Source organism: Erpetoichthys calabaricus, chromosome 5, assembly GCF_900747795.2.
Source record: "Erpetoichthys calabaricus chromosome 5, fErpCal1.3, whole genome shotgun sequence".
In the NCBI taxonomy this organism is placed as follows: Eukaryota; Metazoa; Chordata; class Cladistia; order Polypteriformes; family Polypteridae; genus Erpetoichthys; species Erpetoichthys calabaricus.
In genome coordinates this window covers 138,000,365-138,018,287 of record NC_041398.2, presented here as the reverse complement: position 1 = coordinate 138,018,287, position 17,923 = coordinate 138,000,365, and positions in this window count along the sequence as shown.

Genomic DNA, 17,923 nt, shown 5'->3' with positions numbered 1-17,923 from the left:
TATTGAATAATAGTAACAATAAAAGCAGCTCACTACTCAAAACGTTTATTTTGAGAACTGAGGAGGCTCGAACTGACAACCCTTTGCATAGGAGTCAGCAGCTCTTACCGCTGTACTACCAAGTAAGTCACTACAATCACCCACACTAACCCGATTTCTTTTTCTTTGGTTATAGTCTTGAATAAAAGCGCACTTGTTCTGTTATATTTGTACCTTTTCTTAAAGTGTTTATTTGATACTTGGACTTCAGTCTTCACACATTATACACTTCATGTCAAAATGTTGTCTTTAGTACTAAAACATGAAAAAAGTTTGTCTTTTAGGTATGTGTTCAACATTTCTTGCATTTCCTGTCATCCTACATTTACATAGATCTTTGTAGACACGGAACACACATAAAATGCATGTTTTCCAAATAACAATATATTTTTTTATCCTATACAGCTCTAGGTAGCTGACTCACTGATAAACAAAGCTTGAATTGGGAGAGGTTTTTTGCACTTTCTTCGGCAGTGGGAGGATGGGATAGTAGGCTGCTTAGGCTTATCGACACATTTACAAGACAAAAGACGCTGAATGGAGAGCTGCAAGCAGATTTAAGGTGGGCCGGATTTACGAGTTTTATCGTAAGCTTTGGTAATTCTAGTGTTAATCTATTTTCCATAGTTGGACAGAGGGTACTTTGGAGTTGCTTTTTTCTGACATAAGGAAAAGATTACTGGAAGTTACGTTTTATGAAAAATATATGATATTCCACCTCTTTACTCTTTTAGTGTATTGGCAAATGTACACTGTAGAGATTGTCAATGTTCAGTAGAATGTGCAGCTTGTCTGATAGATAGATAGATAGATAGATAGATAGATAGATAGATAGATAGATAGATAGATAGATAGATAGATAGATAGATAGATAGATAGATAGATAGATAGATAGAACTGTATTTGTCCCCATGGGGAAATTTGCCTTTTAGCAGAAGATCTTTACACTATGGTCTGAGAAACAAAAAGCCAGAGCTTCTGTTTTATGTAGTATAAATGCTGTTGAGTTATCCATCCATCCATCCATCCATATGTGTACAATGTTGGGGTCAAGGGGAGGTGGCACCTATCCCAATAGCTCTTTAGGTGTGAATACGCCACTATTAATACAGCAGCAGTCAATTGCCGGGTACACTTGCACATAATGGGACAGTTTAGAATTGCCAATTAAGCTCATTTGCATGTATCCCCATATAGCCTCAGGTAGATAAACTCCACAAAAATAGACAACAAGATGGAATTTGAAACTCATCTTCTCAGCGGCAACATTGATAACCTCTGTGTTCAATTACAATATTTTACAATTTGATTTCCACAAATTAGATTTAGAAAAGTCATTTAAATCTCCTTTTGTGTAAACCTGCATTATTTTTGCTCATAGTAGTCATCCATTACTAATCTAGGACTAGATGAATAATTTATTCTATTCAAATAGCTTCACTTTATTGACATTAGAGGCAATCAATGACACCAAACACTGTGAAGTAGCAGAGATTAGACATAAAGCTCACAGAGCTCATTTATAACATTTTTCTGTTGATTTTCTATATATAACTTACTTTGATTGCATTCTCACAATGTCCTGATACAGTAAAAAACAACTCTACAGCAGGTGGAGAGAGCCAATGAAAATATATCTGTTTACTTGGAAAGTCCAGCATATTACAATGATTTTATTTTTAACCCTTTATTTTACTACCTGATAGAGGTGATGAAAAAGTAGGGTATAACATCATATAAAATAGGGGGAAAGTGTTTGAAGGATATCAGAATAAGAGAAGAACATGCAAAGATTGCAGGTCTGTAATAAAAAATATTAGTAAATTCTTTTTTTTTTCTCGTAGCAGTGTTAAAGTTTGTATATAAGCAATATGCTTTGCACTTTTGGAATGGTATCACTGGAAAATATACAATATAACCCTTCCTTACATCAATTTCCTGAATCCATTTAGTTTAATTCATAGTTGAGGATAGCTAGATTGTATCTCAGCAGTATCAACTATAAAAGAGGAACAAAATCTAAACTGCTACTATGATCTTGCTCAAAACATTTGCTCTAATAAACAGCAAGTCTGTAGGACTGTCCAACTGCAAAAACAGCATGGCCTGAAGAAGGGGCCTGAGTTGCATCAAAAGCTTGCATATTGTAATCTTTTTAGTTAGCCAATAAAAGGTGTCATTTTGCTTGACTTCTTATTACATCCTTAATGACTAACATGGTACAGCACCCTAGTACTGAGTACAAGGAAGTAAAACAAAATGAAGATACAGAGAAAATAAATTATTACAGTAAAGCACCTTTCTGATGTTTGTAATTTCTGATACAATCAAGAATAGAACTATGTAATAAGGTGTGTATTTAAATAATAATTAGCATTCACAGAAAGGGTTCAAGCTTTAAATATAAATGATGGCTATAAATGACAAGAAGTTAAAATTGTTTATTCAAAATATATTTAAAGCCTGAAAGTCCACAACAACCCCATACCAGCACTGATCTCTAGACTTCATTAAGCCACAGAGTGGACAGGCTACCTTCAAGTTGTTTCACATATTTAAACCACATATTACTAATTTGTTTTGAAGATTTTCATTACTGTTTACACAAATGTATATGCTAAATTAAAACATTGAAAAGGGCGCAGTTTAACATGACAACAAATGTTTATACTTATTTATAATCTGTTAATTGTAGATATAATATTAGTCACTACCTTCGCTTCATAATATTTCAGCAAATGCTTATTAGCAGCCAATAAAAAAATAATTAAAAATGTAAATAATTCAGTAGAAAACATTATAGAATTGGTGAATTACCAAAAAGAGTTAACTAGGATGATGATTTGTGTTTATTTTAAAATTTTAATAGCATTCATGTGGAATTAGCATGATTATTTTTATGTACTGCATACTGTATGAAAGATATTCAATGAGCTATTACAGGTATACCTTTCATTTCTTACAGAATAATGTAGAAAGGTTAACTAGACAAAAGAGAGCCACACAACAAAATTTATAAATAGCATTTAGATGCAGAAGCAGCACTTAAACCCTCTCCAAAACACTGGCTTTGATTAGAATTATAAGTAGAGAACAATCCATCTACTGTTAACAAAAAGTCAAAAGCTGTGTTTTATGTTGAAGTATTCAAATTATCTATACACTCATCAACTTTCTGAAAATGCATATTTCTATCCTTCTTGTGCGTAACTTTTGACCTTTCTTGAAAACATTTGTGTGCAGATTTCTAGTTTCAGAAAGCATAACAATAAGAACAGCAGTGGGCATGACAAACTATGGGTAATATTTTACACATTTATTCAGAGAGTAATCTATACATATTAATAAAAGGCAAAGCCCTCACTGACTGACTGACTGACTGATTCACTCATCACTAATTCTCCAACTTCCCGTGTAGGTAGAAGGCTGAAATTTGGCAGGCTCATTCCTTACAGCTTACTTACAGAAGTTAGGCAGGTTTCATTTCGAAATTCTACGCGTAATGGTCATAACTGGAACATATTTTTTGTCCATATACTCTAATGGAGGAGGCGGAGTCACGTATTGCATCATCACGCCTCCTACGTAATCACGTGAACTAAAAACAAGGAAGAGATTTACAGCACAAGTCAAACGCGGGAACGAAGGTAAATGACATTAATTTTTTACTGTCTTTTAATACTGTGTAAGCATACATATTAACACATGTGCAATTAAACGTGTGCATTTACGGGGTGATTTCTCAGGCTTAAAAGCTCGCCTTTTATCAAACGCGGGAACAAAGGTAACTGACGTTGTTCACTGTCTTTTAATACTGTGTAACCATACATATTAACACATGTGCAATTAAACGTGTGCATTTATGGGGTGATTTCTCAGGCTTAAAAGCTCGCCTTTTTAGTAAAAAGGTAAATGCAAAACTATTTTCAATCATTCTATGATCTGCTTCTCACAACTGAAGGCACCGTGGCTGATGGTAAATGACGTTAATTTTTGAGTGTCTTTTAATACTGTGTAAGCATACATATTAACACGTGCAATTAAACGTGTGCATGTCCGGGGTGATTTCTCAGGCTTAAAAGCTCGCCTTTTATCAAACGCGGGAACAAAGGTAAATCACGTTCTTCACTGGCTTTTAATACTGTGTAACCATACATATTAACACATGTGCAATTAAACGTGTGCATTTACGGGGGTGATTTCTCAGGCTTAAAAAGCTCGCCTTTTACTAAAAAAGGTAAATGCAAAACTATTTTCAATCATTCTATGATCTGCTTCTCACAACTGAAGGCACCGTGGCTGATGTTACGTCACTTGCTGTCCAACCATAAGCTTTACCTGGTAGGTAACCGGACACTCACTTCACTCCCTTATGGGAATCGAACCTCTGAGGTTTTCTTTTGTTTCTTAATTAAAATTTAAAAGCAATACTTCACCGCTGCTAAGCCCCCTCTAGCGCTGACGTCCGAGGTCGATTACCGTAAGCAAGTGCAGTGGTGTGTAATTACATTCACGGCATTCGTAGTCTGATTCACAATCTGATTGTATGGGTGGTTACCTACCAGGTAACGCTTATACTTGGCCACCAAGTCAGGTCGAAGTGATCACTCGAGTAAAGGCAGCTTCACAAAAAAAACAGATCCTTAACAAACTGTTATTAGTATATTTTCCCTCAATTTAAAAACGTTTTATTTTCTTCTTAATAAAAATTTAAAAGCAGTACTTCGCTGGTGCGAAGTGCGTGGATTTGACCGACTGACACATACAGACATATTCATGAGTGCAGGTACTTCGGAAAGAAAGCACCATGTAAACCTAAAGTTTAAATTAAGTTCATAGACCTACAAAAGGTTGCCATTCATTTGACGCAAGATTGCTTTTCTTCTGTACAACTATACGTTGCATTCTCAAGAGTGTGCTTGCACGGCTTCGGATATAGATATAGATATATATATATATATATATATATATATATATATATATATATATGTCTATATATAAATATGTAAGCTTATAAGTACTGCCTTACTTCTCTTTAAGAAAGGAAGATGTAATGATACTTGATTTAAACAATTCCATGTCTTCCTGGGTTTGCGTAGCTTTTTGTCAATATCTTTACACCTGTTTTTAATATATATATGTGTGTGTGTGAATGTATGTATGTATATATGTATGTCTATATATATATATATATATATGTAGATATGTAAATTTGTATATGTATATATATGTTTATGTGGATGTGTATATGTGTATATACGTATGTATATGTAGATATGTGTATATGTAGATATGTATATATATATGTATATGTATATATATGTTTATGTGTGTGTGTGTGTGTGTATATTATATATATAAAAGACAGCAACACTCATAACAATGACAACACAATTACATTGACAATCATGTTATGTTATTTTTAAAATGTTTCCTTTTTTTTTTTCATAACCTCTTTAACACAGTACTTTTCCGCTGCGAAGCGCGGGTATTTTGCTAGTGTCTGATATTTACCAATTCAGCTAGTAAGCTAAAGTACCGAAATGGGAAAATGACTGAACATGGTATACAGGGAAATTATGTTTACTATTTCCACTCTAATTGATTTGACTTGAACCACAGTGAAAAACATGAAGAATACAGAAGTCTCAGTATTCTCTCATTAGACTAAATTAATTTTAGTCCTTCACCAAATACTAGATGTAATGGATTTTATATATTTCTGTGTTATATAAAGTTCAAAAACATGATGCTTGCCTGGTTGTCTATCCATCTTATATTACAGAAAATTTGGGCTGCTCCTTGCTGTCCGAGGAAAATCATGTAACAGTGAAAGAACCTCATTTATTTGTAATTTTGGTTTGACAAGGTATTCAAGTATCATTTATTTGTGTGTGAATGTATGTGATTAACAATATGTTGATTATACTCATGCACATACTTAACCAGTTTTAGGGTACAGTTACTGCTTTACATCTATAATGTTAATTTCAATTATAAAGTCAGATTACCTGAAAAATTATTGTTGGGGCTTTGGATAGTGTCAACATCTACTGTTTGTCAGTGTCATTTAACCTTCCTAATTTGTCTTTAAAGGCAGGCAAAACCTGTATAACAATAACAATAGTTGGTATGTATGGAGTGGATATCACCAATGCAATTTGATAAAATTGTTATGATCTAGCGATGCCCCATGTAAGAAAGTTGCAAAGATACTCAAAAATACCCACCACAGGAATAAATACCACCAAAAACCCGGCTAGTTACACAAAAGACAACGTGGAAACAAAATAAACCTAATATTTACTTTTGCAAAAATGCTCTAAAGCACATAATAGGCTTCGAAGAGCATAAAGGCACAACAAGGAATGTAGAAAAGGCAATGACAATCCAAGTGAAACAAGTCCCAATCACAAATTCAGAATGCAGAGTCAAAAATGGAGCATAATGTTGAAAATCTGGTGAATTACAAATAATCAAAGAGCACAGAAAATAACAGAAGAAACTTACCTCACCCAAAACACATTCAATGAGCAGCAAGGGACTGTGGGTTGTCTCTGCCTTTATTGGAGTGAGGACAGACCCCTAAACAATGATAGGCACATGCCCCACTTCTTGGGGAACCATCCAAGAAACACATGTAACAGAAAGGAACATATACAGAATACATAATGTATAAACTAAGTGACCAACAATACTAACATAAATGAAGGAATCAAAAATGAACAAAACAGGCATAAAAACTATCATTTGAATCATAGCCAGAGACGGAACAGAAAAAAATTAAACTTTTAGAATGAATGTGTAATATTAATGTGATAAAAGCATTAATTCCATTACTTGATTCACCTTAAAAGACAAAAAAGTACAGCATCTCCTCCATCATTCTTAGCTTGGCTTAGTAATCCACTAAAACTTTCTCAAAATCAATCGGGTAAAAAAAGAAAACAACTATAATGACCGTTCTCTGTCAAGTATATTTTCCGAGTAGTCTGAAAATGCTAGAAAAGGATTTTGATTTGAAAAAAATGACCAGTTCTCTTTCTGGATATTACAATACAATTTAATTATAAAGTGAAATCTTAAACTGTCCATTTTTCAATAATTAAATAAATGTGTGTGTGTAGTCAGTTTTAAATAAATACATTGGATAGCAAAAATGTAACTTCTTCTTGTCAACATGAATCAATACAAGGTATGATCAGGAGGGGGCACTGCAGTCTCCCTAACATCTGATACCACTGCACAGACACTCGTTCAGGGATAACATAAATGATTTATTAACAAATGAATCCTTCATGATGGGTTTCCAAAATGCACAATACCTCTTCTTCTTTCTTTCCTCTCCTCCAGACCTCCAGGCAGCTTTGTCTTCCTTCCTCCTCAATCTGACTCACCCAGATGTGCCAGGGAGGTTCTTTTATCTTGGACCTGGGAGTACTTCCGGTGCCAGGGCATAGCTGATGGCAGTAATTCTGGGTCAAACGTAAATCCTGCAGTCCTGCAACAGTCCCTGGTGGCACTCGGGGGACATGACAAGACTGCTCTATTGGACTCCAATTTCCACTGTGCCTTGTCTCCCCCCAACCTTCCACCCTATTAGCCTCCTAGCCAGGTAAGGGATGGAACCTGTCCCAACTGGGATGCCCATCATAATGTGAATCTCAGAGTATTTTTTTATGCTAAATTCAAATATCTAACCAGACTTTCTTTATCAAGCAAAGATTTTAACACCAAAACCACCACATACTTTTTCAGTACTAAAACCGGCCAAGACCATGCCAAGTGGCACCTGAATTCTTTTCATTCTCACTAATGGCCTGTCAGCTCCACATGCTGATAAGCACTTCTGTATTACCCGACTCTCAATAGTCACAGATTTCCTAATACAGCTTGGTTGAATTTAAAAATGAATAATTTCTTGTAAAAGCATATATATTGCTTGCATATAGTTTCACTTTAAATGTTAGCATACTTTTTCAATTAAAAAAAATAACTTCCCAGGGTGCATACTGCCTAAAACCTCTTCAGTATTTATTAATGAAAAGCAAAAAAAAACATTTCAATCAGTTGGGCACCTAAAATAATAAATGAAGTAAAAATTGAGCTACTGTTTGATTAAAAACATTAATTGCAATTATCGTTTCGTTAAAATTATTAATCGAAATTAACTGCATAGTAATCAAAATTTTATATATTTTCCTCTAAGCATATTAATATTTTTCTACAAAACAAACGTAACTTTGTGATTACTTCCTAATACAAAACAATTTTAATACTCAGTCATATTAACTTATATAGTCTAGGCATATTAAATTATTTCAGTTAGTTTATTGATAGTTTTGTGTAACAGAAACAACTGAATAAACAATAAAACACTACTCACTGAACAGATCAAATGAAGTTTTGTTTTTTTTTAAATATTAATATTTTGAGCCACATTACAATGTAAATTAGTTTAGCTCTTATACTGACACTGTCAATAATGGCAGTGTGCATTCAACTAGTAAAAGGCAAGTGATCTCAGGGATAAAGATAACGAGGTTAAAAAATACAGGATTGGCCAGTCCAGTGACAGGAATTCTGTAACATAGCTAAAGGGGTCGAGGACCTTTTCTAACAGAAATAGTTTTTTTCACACTCTATGGCCAGTTTACCTGGATTTGATTATTGCATTTAGGTGCTACATTAAGCAATTTAATCACAGAAACTAACTTTGGGCAAGTCTAGTAAAAATATTTTCTGTATAAATAGATTATAAAAATACAGTTATATTTAAATATTTCATGAAATATGCAGGTAAAAGGCAAGCAGCATGAAAGTTAATAAAACTGTCCACAGTCTGTCAGTATTCCAGCTATTTCAGTTATCTAAATTGCAATGTTTTTATGATTTGTTAGAAAATGCATCTAACTTGCAATGTTTTCACAGACATGGCAGACTTGGCAATGTATACAAATGAACAGTGGGCTTTCTTTGTGAAAACAGAATCATTGATGGAACATGGTACTTGGCCACAAATGAGGTGAGAACAGCTGTGTTGATGTGCTGGTGCACATACTGAATCACATATTATTTTTCGTAAATTGTTGAGTATGCTGTCTATGCATTGTAATATTATATTTTTGTTTTATCACATAATAAAATGTAGGTACTTTCTCTGTGTACACAATAAAATCTGACTTATGAATTTGTTATGTTTATGAGGGAAAACAGTTATATCATCTGCTAAGATACAGCTTCTGGGATTCTAATCTCAAAGAAAAAGTGACTCCAAGTAGCTTTATTTTATGTTTGTCTTTTAGTATCTTATTGATCTTTTTTATTTGAAAACGTCATTTGAGAGTGTTCGCATTCATGTGTTTAGTAGAGGCTACCAGCTAAAACAGGGTTTACTTTGAACCTCTTGATTTACAGTAATGTACCTTCATTTAAAAAAATAAAATAAGTATCTCTGAAATGTGTTTGTGTTTGTTAAATTGGTGTGAACTGTCACTCTCTTCTTTTGGCATGCTACCTACAAAACAATTAGGCTAATCTAGCACTAGTATGGTAAAACATTAGTCACATTTTGTTAAAGTAAAGAAAGTTAAAAGGTGATTTAACAATTGATGGCATTTGTCCAAAACATTTTTTAAACATCATTGCTCATTTTGGCATTAGGATTTTTGTGAAAGTACAAAGGATATTTATACACAAACACAAACTTTAATAATTTCTCATTTTTTCTTATATAGAAACAAATGTCAGTATTGTATAAATGAACAAATGTCTAATTTGTATTCTGGTTACATCTGTGTAATTGTTCCTGCTTCAGTGATTATTAGCAATTTTTTCTGCATACACAATGGTTTTCACTTACCGCTAAATGCAAAACTCCAGAATTATTAGAATTAGCCTTCTTGGAAAGTAGACAGTTGGTACACATTGAACCTGCAGAATGAAAGAAGATTTCTGTCTTGTTGTAACCTTTGCACTTAACTTCAATTTCATTTTATATTTAGAGCTTCTTACATATTCTAATGTACAAGCATTCTTCTATTTCACTAATTTACCAATATATTAAGCATTGAAAACCCAAAAGTGTTTCATGCATCCAAAAAGGATCTATATAAATACAATTTAAACTGTGTGTTTCTGTTTGTTACCACATCATGTAAAAATATGCTATATAAATAGAGTATAAGCTAGAGCTGCTATTCCCATGTTGATTCCTAGTGGGTCACAGTGGCTGTAAATTTTTGTTCCAGTCCAGTTGCTCAATTATAAGTCGAATTCAGAACTTGTTATATAATTATTTGCATTGATAGTGTTTTCATTCTCTTTTGTAAGGTCATTCTTATTGTGTAAATCCTTCCTATATGAGGATCAAGTCAGATCACGTTGGGGAGCATGCACTGGTACAGTGCATTGTTACACCAAACTAATGGCAAAACAGCTCAATATCTCAGTTGGCAACTCCCCAGGCAGACACACTGTCCAGTCCCACAATCTGTAAGTGACCATACATATGCTACAGTTAGGAGTTACATGAGTGTGCCCTTGGTCTGGTCCAGCTGCTTGGGTCCATAACAGTGAAGATGCAGTGAGTAGAATTGCCCCCAGGAAATCATGCCACATGGCCGTAGTGCTATTGTAGCAACCGCACAATACGAATACGCGATTCCTACACTTCACCCCCCGTACAGGGGGGTGGACGATGTTTGAAAGCATAATAGCACAACCATATTCGGTCCCTGTCCCCTCTTGCCACGGTCCCCTTCTTATCAATTTGCAACAATAAAACACAACAGGCAGTGGAACAGAAAAAATATATTAACAGGTGCTGCTACATAAACTTAACCGGTGCTTGAGTGCTCCTAAGTGAACCCCTTCCCCAGACGCCCTCCCTGGCGCCCCGTATACTAACCCCCGGTTTGACACAGACAAAAGAAAAAGAAAAAATAAATAATGAGAAAAAACTGTTCTTTGATAATGCAAACGATTAGTTTCACTGAGTCCAAAGATATAGAAAACACGAAATCCTGCAGTTAGTTCCTCCTGGAAGCAGGAAACACAACCGTCCTTTAGCGGGACGGCTTCTCCGCGGACTATCACGAAAACGAAATTCAGGAATCCGACTCACCAGACGGGAGCACCCGGAGAACACCAGACCCTGGCCTCTTCTCGGGGATTCGTCCTTAAAATATTTCTTCGGGGTGGCCGCCCATGAAAAGCAGACATCCCTGGGTGAAGTAAAATCCTGAATAGTTCTAGGGCGTAGATAGTCGCTGCGATGCCTTGAAAATTGTGTCTTTGTTCTTCCTCCTTTCTTTCTCCTTTCTTTCTCCTCCCTACTTGTTCCGCCATTCCCCTTAAAAAGAGAAAGTTTCCTGCCGAAAATCCTTGCCTCTCTCGGTTGTTAAGGCAACCATACGCCGGCATCAGGCAGCTGGAAAGTGTACTCGGACGGGATCCTCCCAGAACGGGACATCACAAAAAGTGCCTGAAGGGCTATTTAAAACACCCTCCCAGTCAACATTATGAAGTGACGGACAATTCAGAAGGCTAACCCGACTGTCCGTTATGTAGCCTTGCTACACTATAACTAATGATCCCCCACAATGCAGGTAATGTTCCTTATTCAGGACTCCATGAGCAACCACTTGTTCAACACAAAGTCAAATCAGTGGTCCCCAAGGATTCTCCAATGAGACACAGTACCAAAGGAGTCCAGTCTTTGTCTTAGATCACTTGATAGTGTCCGTGTCTCTCAAACATATAGCAAATTAGGAAGTACTTGAACCTTTGTACTTTTGCAAAGATATTGAAGTGCAACACATCTTTTTGCAGCAACCTCATGACCCTTCATGCTCTCCCAATCCATCTACTGACTCCATAGGAAGACTCACCAGAGGCATGAACGTCGCTACTGAGGTAAGTAAATCTTTCGACGTGGTGGACACTCTCTCCATGGACAGATACACTGCTAATGGTTGTGCCCAAGAAGTTATTAAAGGCCTGGATCTTGTTTTTTATCCAGAACACTTGCAAGCCCAGACATTCAGACACTCCTCGCTAAGTCTCTTGAGAGCCCCGATCAGAGCCTCCATTGATTCAGCAAAGATCACAGCATCATTGGCAAAATCAAGATCATGAATCTTTCTTTATCAACAGATGTTAATGTTAAGATCAGTTGTGATCTGGCTTGTCACTGGTCATTATAAATGTATTTTAAATTCATATTATGCTGCTGTCATCTCAAACTTAAGTGTCAGCTTGTTTCATCTACCTTTCAAACACAGTAAAGCGAAGAGGATCTGAATGCTTCCTTACATCTGAAAATGTATGAAACCCCGAGAAACATAAAGTGAGCGATATTAAATATTCCTGTTGTCCGCTGGTGGCACTTGTGGTAAGAGAGGTCCGTAGCATATTTTAAATAAATAAATAATGGATGTGTTCATGCTGGGGAGAGAAGCAGGTGCAAGCGATTGACTGAGAAGACTGCTCGTCTCTGGGTTGGTGCGAGACGGTCAGGTGACCATGTGCTGTCTTGTTGGAATGTGCAGGCAGTCTGATTGTGTAGTTATCAACCCGGGGTAGCAATCAGGTGCTCTCATTTGCAACCCTCCCCAGTGTATAAAAGAAGAGTGAGAAAAAACAGAGGGAGAGGAATAAAAGAAAGAAAAATGAAGGGAGAAATGGAGGTTAAAGGGATGGAAGCAATCAAGCAGGTGAGCGAGCAAACAAGCAGGCAGGAGCAAGTGAGTGAGAGAGAAAGAAAGTGAAAACTGGTGCATGTTGAAAGGAAGCAGGGAGACAGGAATTGAAGCCCAGAGAGCCAGCACTCAGGAGGCTAGCACTCAGGAGGGGACTGAGGGGTCACTCCTGCTGAATGACCAGGTAGCAGGAGTGTCCATCGTGATCAGGAGTGAGGCAGAGGTGGGAGGACAGAGTGCTTTCCCTGAAGCCATTTGGCAGAGGTGGAGCAGGGCTCAGTGGCTCCCTGTGAAACAATGTGGGATTGGCGGTGGGAACCCGAGCCAGAACAAAAGGTTGTCTTCACCTGCTAGTGGACTTCTCTTTGGACTGCAAGGTCTGAAATGGGCAAGTCAAGGAGACGTCAGTTATAAAGGGGCACCAGGTTTCTGACATTTAAGGACAGTTTCTTCCTGTGTGTTTAACTTCTTTTTTATGGCTCTTCCTATTGGTATTAACCTCCACTATAACCATTTCATTTTATTGGATCATTCATTTATTTTGAATTTTGCACTGCATTTCAGACACTGTTTTGTTGATTTGCTTTGGTTTTAAAATAAAAACACTGAGTATCTTTGCACCAAACCCCTTGCAATGTGTTGTGTGTGCGTGTCCTTATCTGCCTGGCGCATCCAGATGGTGTCAGGTTCAAGAGGCTCCCAAAACAGAAGTGGGAGGGTGAGCCAACCTGCACCATTACAGTTCTACGATCACTAGGGCCCATGGTGCGTTGTTGCAACTTATTGGAGGATCAGCTCATCTAAAGATGGAAATTGCAGAGCAAGGATAAAGGTAAGATAGAGAGGGTTCAGAACTGGCCTGATTCCATATAATGAGGAATGTCTGATTGCTTTCAGATACAATGGATGAACTGTGACCTGTCACCTCTTATGGCGAATCATGGTGTGTTCAGTTACTTTAGAAAAATGACTCATCCTACTTATTCTAGATGCTATTTTAATGCTGGACAGATTTTTTCTGATGTGATCAGATAGAGGAAATAAGGCTATTAATTCATATTTACATTACTCCATCTGAAAATTGTGACTCAGCAACAGAAATGATTTACTCTGATACAAATACTGTAATGCTGAATTCTTCTTTGTGGTGACTTCAGCTTCAGGACTTTGGAAACAACAATGTCAAACTTCTATCAGTATGTGGCATGTTCCATTAGTGGAGTGTTTTACTTTTTTAAATGTTAAATGTATATAAATGTAAACCTACTGTGCATATAGGAACACAATTAGATACATTGTACATTGTACCTACAAGCCTATTAAAAGCTGTTTTATCATTATTCAAGCCAGATGTTTTTATGCAGGCTGGTAGGGCTGTTATGAACATGCTCACATTATTATGTTATTTCTATTCTTTTTAAGCTTCTGTAAAATCTTAATTTACCTTTGGGATATCATCTGTCTATCTACATATTTTATTAAAACAGATAGTGTTTGAAGAACACGCATAGGTGTAAATGGGTTAGATGGTAAACTGCTGGCCCCTTTGTGTTTTGTTATGTATTGCAGCAACTGATTAAAGAGCAAGAAGCAATTAAAAACAGAGAATGAAGCAGTTTAAGACTAAAAGAAGCAATTAAGGATTTGAAATCTTAACAAGTGAATTAACTTAAATGAAGAATAAAAATGTTGGTTGAGCATTAACTACTTCAGCAGTAATATTTGGCTTCTAATTAATAATTTGGGATGCAACAAAATCCTGCAGCCATTACAGCCATCTATGACCACTGGGCTAGAGCATTGACAACAAAAATGTTTTGGCCTAATATCTTGAAATAAAATAGTGACCATGAATTCACAATGATATATAGTGCGAAAGCAATTTAGCAAGCATTTGATTTACAATGAGAAAAAACAAAGCTCTCCATTCCATTGATATTTAAATTTAACATAAATGTAGGCCACTTTGAGGGAAAAGTGGATGTTAGCCTGAAAACTGCAATGCTGTTAGTCATATGACACAACAAAAGCTCACCAAAATAGTGTGATGGAACTCGTCTTCAAGCTAAAAATAATTAGGGTTTCACTTTTAAAAGGCTAAGATAAAGAGAAATCGTTACTTATCTCTTGAATTTCCTCAGTGTGACCTGATTGCACATGACACTTCAGTACTACCAGTTCCCACTCAATGTCTGTATTGCTGTAACTATTAACTATTAAGGGCAGATTTTAAGAATAGCAGGCATTCATTTACATTTTTTATACAACACGATTGAGCGTGAGTAGCAACAGTGATAGCAAGGAACTTTTATTTGTTCCTCTAAAATACTGTAACTAAATATGTAGTTTACAAGAAAGCTTTATGTATTTGATACATTGCATTTTTTTCAAAGATTTACATATATTTCTTATGATAACATAATTTCACCTTCTGACATTTGCTGTATCAATTTCAGAGATGCAGGGAAGGCAAAACCATGGCAATATCAGGCACAGGCCAGCAATCATCCCTGGGTGGGGCAACAGTCCATCACAGAACCTATACTTCAGTGCCCAAAGGCAAAGGTAAAGACAGTGTCTTGTGTATCCACCAATGTTTTCAATATAGTCTACAAATTTCAAAATATTTTGTAATTTATTATTTCTTTAAAATTGTAATTATTATATAAACATTCCAAAGAACCCATGCCTTTTATTATGTATGCCGTAGTAAGGTTTGTTCATCTGGCACAGGGATGCCAGAGGTACTAGGTAAGGAATCTGCACTACAAAAGTAATGCCTGAAAAGTTAACCTCAAGGTGGTTTCTGGAGATTTCCTTAAAGTGTGATTGGAGTCAAATGGGAGCAATAAACAGTTACTTCAAAGACTCCAGAATCAAAATAATTTTTCATGGACTGACAGTTAGCCACTGAAATCCTCCCATCTGAGAGGTGACAGCAGTAAAAGGCTTACCTGGAAACCTAGAAGTTGAAACATGCAATAGTTGTTTAATTGAGTATTTCTGATCAAGAATACAAGAAATTCTTGGTATTGCACGGAGGCCACCAGAAAGTATAACTGAAAAATCCAAAATGAGAGAATATCCTTACAATACATGAGATGCTTCTTCATTTAAACTTACATTTGAGACAGGAGTGTAATTCTAATTGTGGTCAGAAGAGAGTCTTGCATCTTGAATGACTCAGACATCTGAATTTGATGTCAAACCGTTCAAGCTGCATTCCAAGGTAAGTTTTTACTTTTCATACGCATCATTAAGGAATAAATGAATACATCTAGTGTTCAACAATGTAAGTTATTTACACTTTACATAAATTTATTAAGAAAACAGATGTGCCTATCAAGGAAGTTAAAACTTTAAAAGTGAGGAATCTCTGAAACCATTAAAATGAAAAAATCACCTTTTAAAGTAAAAATTGCATTTCATATATTTTTGTGTCAGCACCTGACCTTTGAAATAATGAAAGAAAATTTCTTAAAACACCATCTACTTTAAAATAACCATTTATCTTTTCTTAGATAATAGCAATAGGCTATTGACATTTAAGACATATTGTTTGAGAACCCTTAGGCATCTTTCTTGTTTTTTTTTTCAAAATAAATAAAATGTGCACTTTTAAAAAATAGTTAATTTTATCTGTTTAAAAGTGTTGGCTAGGCCTTTTCATAGTAGACACCTAGAAACTACTTATACGATTCAGTATTGGAAATGGTGCATATTCCAGAAAACAGCAGATTGGATGTTCCTTTCAGGCAGTATTAATTCTGAAAAATATTAGACTACTAGTTTGTTGACCTGCAGTTAGGAAGAAAGAAAGAAACAAAGAATGAAAGAAAGAGTTTGAGAGTTAAAGTAAACTTTATTAATCACAAATCAATAAATCCTTACCATCAGTATAACCAAAGTAACAAAAGAACATTACAACTCAATACAAAAAACAAAATAAGAATAAATAAATCTCACCTCACATTTCAAATAAGAAAGCTAAGCTGATGATCCTGAAGCTTATTAATTGCCTCATTAACATAACACCCATTTACAAAAATCTCTAAATTATGTGTCACTTTTTTTCTACTCAGAAAAAGCATTTGTCTCTAACTAAAGGGTCCACCCGTGAGACGTAGGAATCAATAACAAAGATGCCATGCAGCACATGTCACTGCAAATTGCCAGGCCTGTTGTTTAACACTAGAATTACCAAAGCCTACGAAAAAACTTGTAAACCTGGCCCACCTTAAATCAGTTTGCACCTCTCTGTTAGCATGTGTAGCATCTGTTAGCATTGTAGACATGGAACACACATGAAATATATGTGTTCCAAATAACGATATATTATTTACATTATGCAGCTCCTGACTCCAAGATAAACAAGGCTTGAGTTGGGAGCGCTTTTTGATGTTTCTGTTGCGGTGGTATGATGGGATAGTAGGCTGCTTGCGCTTATCAACACATTTACAAAACAAAAGACGCTGACACAGAGGTGCAAACGGATTTAAGGTGGGCTGTGTTTACAAGTTTTTTTCGTAGACTTTAGTAATTCTAGTGTTAATGGTGGTCTATAGAAGTTGTATCAAGCCAGTGCTGATGTTTCTGCCCCCAAGTATACTGTTCCAGAGTGTCTTTGGTGTGTTCTTGGTGGCTTGCCCTCAGAAATATTATGTAATGCTCTTTCTCATCTGCACCACTCAAAACAATTGCTCTGTGAGCATTTATTATGAATTTGGTTTCTTCCTTCAGAACAGTAGACACCTTACTAACATCAGAGAAGCCTTTGCTGGACATTTTCATTTTGCTCTTGAAGGTGAAATCCACCAAAAGAGACTTTACAGTAGCTGGGAGGTTGGTATAAATTCTTTTCAGCAGCAAAACTAGTAGTGTTTGTCTCAGGAACGCAGTACCAGTACCTCCACCACCTTCTTGGTGCCAGACCAGCAGAATTTATTCAGTTCACTTAAGTGCTGGACATAAGTTATGCTGAATTTGGATGATATTAATTGTACCCTGATAGATTCTGCTCTCAAAGGTCCAATACTGGGTACTCCAAAGTCCAAAAGAGATTTACAGAACTCCAGTCATGAAACTGACGATTTTTTTATTGTCCATTAACGAAGAAGTGCTCTGTCATGATGTAATCCTCCTGCTTGTTGCCAGTGGCCTCTAGCACAGGGCTGTCAGATCGT